Genomic DNA, 5,532 nt, shown 5'->3' with positions numbered 1-5,532 from the left:
CGGCGGCCAACACCGCGAAGAGAGAGAGAGAGACGTGAATAGTCTAAAATCATCATAACAAAAAAAAAAAAAAATCTATAATAATAAAAATATTGATAAGAACAACAATGGCTTGTTCAGTGTCATTTATGTATGCATATACTATATATTCTAATATCGCTGAAAATGGACATAATGCTCTTACACCAGGCCTTTATGCACAGATTGTGATTGTGAAAATTGTGATTGGAAAAGCAGTATATGTAAAAAATTAAAACAGGGCTAAAACAAAGCATTTCAAACACACACACACACACAGAGTCCCTGATTCGTTTTCCTTCTGTGGGATGATCTGTTATTTATTTCGGTCCAAATAAAATCGCCAGCATTCATTTCAGTCAGACTCAGGCCTCATTGAACGTGATTAGAGTGTCTTTGGCAATTATATTGAACCGAGACATAGTATAGTATAGTATAGTATAGTATAGTATAGTATAGCATAGTCATTTATAGAAATACATCAATAAAACAAAACAAACTTTTACTAATACAAGCATTCAATTGCAATTACCCATACGCGCTCTTGGGTCAATATGAAAACACAGCTGTACAATTTAACTTAAAGTTGAAATATGGTTTTACAGTCATTTGGCAATTCACGTGAAATATTTAACAAGACCCCGAAGACAGGATGAGACACACATTGGCCACATGGAATGCCTTGTGCATGTAGTGTATAGAATGGAAGTTCCACACTTGGAGATTATTATCCGTAATTCAATAAAGTCTCCTTCTATGCATCTAGGGTAATTTATCCAAATACGTAATTGCTGAAATTATTCATCAGTTTTCACTTGTTGTAAACACACGACGTATTGCCACTCGCGATATTAATTGACTTGTTAAATCCTGTCCACTCGTGGCTGGTATGGCCGAGACCAACACAATAACGAGAGGACAGCGCTCTCTATGGGCTATAAAGATTAAATGTAATTTCTAGGGCGTGCGTGCGTGCGTGTGTACGCGCCTGTGTAACAGCTTCACAGAAACAGATCGTGGGGTGGAGAGGGAAACAGATACTTTTAAATCTCTTTTTATTTTTTAACAAATTTTACATTATACTATTATTATTATTATTATTATTATTATTATTATTATTATTATTATTTTAATTTTTATTATCATCACCATCATCACATTTTTTTATTGTGCAACCTTTTTATTTATAAAACCACAATGATGAAGAGTGTCAGTGGCATGGTGGTGCATAGTGCATGGTGCATTACGGTTCCGACAGTGTAGATGGAGCCTCGTGTCCAGGTAATTAACGAGTGTTGTTCATTTAGTGAGCAGCTCAAGTGCAGATATCCTGTGACTGTAATTACTGTCTTTGGTTACTTGTTGTTCATCATCACCAAAGGAGTTGGTGCCATTCAAACATCTGGGTAAGACTTGCTGTAAAGCTTGCTTCAGTAATTTGTGTTATTTTCATTATTTAAAAATAAAACGTTAGTCTTATAAAACTTGAAGTCAAATAAGGAGGTTTACACCATCAAGCTGAATGCTTGAATTACATTTCAACCTCCCCGAACGGTTTTCATCATAGTTCTGACAGTAACCAACCTGGTGGGTTACTGTTACAGCATTGCATAACATGCCATGGGCCAACCACAGCCTTAATGTACATTATTGTTGTTCTTTATAAACCTTATTGTTCTTTGTATAGATTGTTGTTGTTCTTTGAATACATTATTGTTCTTTATATTCACTATTGTTGTTATTTATATACATTGTTGTTCATTATATACATTATTGTTGTTCTTTGTGGAACTGGATTATAGCATTTGTCTTAGCATTCTGTTTGTGATTTTACTTCTAGTTGAAAGTGGAAAATAACAACTACCAAACACATGCACTCAACACCTAGCACCACAAAACACATATTGATGAAACCATTATGAAACCATTGCTCGGAACCTTATTTCAGAAACACTCCTTTACCTTCAACTGTCTATACCACGAGCCATTACTTGTCCATTAGACTCATGATGATTCCTTGGTGTATTTTCTCATAATGACATTTTCTTTTCTTTCTCTGTTTGGTGAAAAGGTTGCGTATTTCCTTCAGAAAGGCCATTATTTCAGTGTGACCACACGAAACATAATATAAAAGATAATGCTATTTAATTTCAAAGCAATTGAAAAGACCTTTCAGAGTCTTCATTCAGAGAAAATTTAGTACTATAAAATACTTACAGAGCAAGGAAACATCTAAGAGCGGCATAAAAAACAGCTGATAGAAATCAGGAAATAGATGACACAACTTAATTATATATAATTTAAATCAATCAATATAAAATGAGTCAATAATCAAAATTAAAATGGGATAAAACAGAACTTAATAAATGATAGCAAGAATAATAATAATATTCAACAACGCATTGAAAAATAAAAACACAGAAGAAACAGAATAAAATCAATTTAGGGTGTAGCATTATGGAAAAGCAAGTCGATCGGAATTGACCATCAGGAGTGTTTAAACAGATGCTACTAATTCAGCTGGCTTTACCTCCTCAAGCAGATGAAGGAGGATGAGCTGAGACTCAATTGGACACAATTTGACGCAATTACTAAAATCTTAAAATCAATTCTAAAATTAACATGTAATCGGTGAAGAGTAGATTCAAGTAGGGTATCCAGTAGTCAAAACCTTGGCAATGGCGTTTGTACCCACTAATGTGAAATAGGAGATAATATTTGTATATTATATACAGTAAATGTATACATTTTGCGGACTGTTGAATGGTATAAATTGTATTGGCTTTGAAGTCAGGACAATTGCCGCAAATGAGCCTGCGCAGCTCTCAGCACTTATTCATCAAAGTGAAGGTCCGGCCAAAAATGACACCCGGAGTGCCTGCGTGCCTGACCATTCCCTTACAAATGACGCTGGTAGGGTCATTAAAGTGACATTTACATTCATTTCAAATTAGTCATCGTTTAGCTATTAAAAAAAAAAAAACTAATAAAGAAACTGTGATATCCAGCACTTAATGTCAGCAAGGCAATCTTTAACCCGGGCTACGATATTAATTGAACGTTTTCAGGGGCAGAAAAGATGGTGCATTGTGAGATTACGAACAAAATTAAATGCTATATTTACTAGTAGGTGACTAACTGGGATAGTATCAATGAGAGAAAGGGACGGGGCCAAGAATAGAACCATGGGGAACCTCAGTAGATGCTGTGCCTGGAAAAAAGACAATTTGAGGGTGTTCAGCGTAGGGAATGAGCTAAACCATTGGTGACCTTTGCCAGTGTACGACTGAATCCAGTTAAATAAAACCGGATCATGACCGCCGTCAAATTCTACTCTTATACCTAAGAGTCTAATTGAAGGCGTGTATTGTGATGCAGGGGCTTGAAAGAAAGGCTTGTTTTTTAAGCGGATCGAAAGGTGGGAGGTGTCAGGAAGATGTTTCAAATTCTCTTGGAAAGTTTCGCACAATAAACTTACAAGCGTTCATAATCCCAAATCAAGAACCTGTGCAATATGTCTCCCTCTCCATTTGACACGTGCTATGTCCATCAACATTTCAGTCCGCAGACAGTTGTTTTGCCTCAGAAAAAAAAGGAGAATATGCACGACAGTCTTTCCTGTCTAACGCTTTGATAAACTTAAAACAATTGCCCTTTAAGACGCACAATGCACATTTTAGTACAGGGTGCACATTCAACGCGGATGTAAGAATTAAATTCCATCCATTTATTAAACACATTTTAGACATGGATTCAGAAACATCTAAAGCTTGAGAGAGAAAAAAAAAAAAAAAAAAAAAGAAACCATTTCCTACTACACCTGATGGAAATTGAGCCAACACAAAATATGCCTCTGCTCACTGCAACTTAGGAAATACAGTCGCTGGTATGCATTGATTTGAAACATGCAGAAGCATTGCCCAGAGGCTATATTGGCTTTCTGAATGCCCCATAAGTCTATTTTTGTTGCTCCTTTATAGGTTACTCTGACTTTTATATTATTTATTTCAAAGAGCCCAGATATTGATTATTTCACAAAGAAAAATGACAAATGGCAGCAGGGAATGACACGGTCAGCAGGTTCTATTAGAGAAGTGATAGTACTGCGCGTGGTTTGTTAAAAGGTCCAGTTTAGATACTTTATAGGTTTACATCCATCATTGTCTAATGACCTATTTGATGAAAAACGCGCCGCGGTGACAACCGCGCCTGTGCAGCCAACTTCACTTTTGTAATTGCTCTCGTATTAAATATAGATTTTTGTTTTGATATCTTGTGAGAATTCCTCTCTCCGCGGGTCAGAAGTGTGATAGAAGACGTGGATGCAATCTCGGACCAGACTCGGAGGCAGGAAAGCGTGAGAGGCGCAGAAGGCGCGGTACGGTGGCGGTGGCTTTCCCGGAACGCGGTACGGTGTTAGTAAAATGATACCCTAATGCGACCCGCGCCGCCGCCCAGCGTTCAACCGTTCCACCTAATTTCTCTGTTTGGTTTGGAATTTTGTCGGACCAGAATTATACGTACATGACCGAGCACGCGGCGGAGAACCGTGACAAAGCGCTTGCTCCGGGAGGAGAGCCGCCCGCCTCGCCTCCCTCTCACGCTATTACCGGCCACACCGAGTGGGACGAACCATTAAACCGGTGAAGGTCACTGAGATTGGTCTGGGTTTTAAGCATTACATTTAACTTGTAAAGGAATTGGTGGCCCTCCATTGACCCAGAAACGCTTAATTGGGATTGTGCGGGTATTGATCGGCGAGCGGTCCGGGCCGGGGCTTGAATTACAGCCTGAATAGGACGGAGAGAGGCGTCGGCGAGTTTTTCCTCGCCCCCTTGCATCTGCCAATGGAAAAGGAGCGCCGTCCAGGTGGAGGGATACTCCGCCGGCTGCTTAGTTGTAAGGGATTTAGGTTGGTCCAGACGGGCGGAAGTGCAGACTTTCTTCATTAAAAAGGGAATACGCTTGAATCAATGGCCGCCGTTTGTTGAATCCAGGAAGGGGGAATGTGCGGAAGCATATCGCTGCTTCCACGCGGTGACGTGGCCGAGCCCTCCATCTCCCCCCGTGCTCGTTTTACCTTTTACCTCTACCACTCCTTCTCCTCCTTTATCTTTCCTCGGCTGGGAGATGATTACCTCTCCGGGGTTGGGATGGAAGCAGTCACAGGGGCGACGTAGCTCTATTTCTCCATTATGGGCTGTTTTGTGAGAGCACCTACAGGCACCGAGGCTCCACATCTAGTTCCTGTACCTCCGAGAAGCTGTCCTGAATCGTCAGCCTCCCTGGACCTTTACCTGCCTCCGTCCAGTCTGCCTGTATGTGTCATTACAACTGGGCTATTTGAGGGGTGGTGGTGGTGGTGGTGGGGGTGGGGTGGGGGGCAACAGAAAGGTTCTCATCAGTGTCAGCGCTGAGATATAGATATGGGCCGTGTAACAAATGGCCAAATGCACAGGCGGCGGAGCACGCCATCAATAAAGCAATTTCTTGTGTCATAACAGCCGCGCTTTT

The sequence above is a fragment of the Zeus faber genome, assembly GCF_960531495.2.
Source record: "Zeus faber genome assembly, chromosome: 16".
NCBI lineage: Eukaryota > Metazoa > Chordata > Actinopteri > Zeiformes > Zeidae > Zeus > Zeus faber.
The sequence above is the reverse complement of the archived record's forward strand: the minus strand, read 5'-3'. Positions refer to the sequence as shown.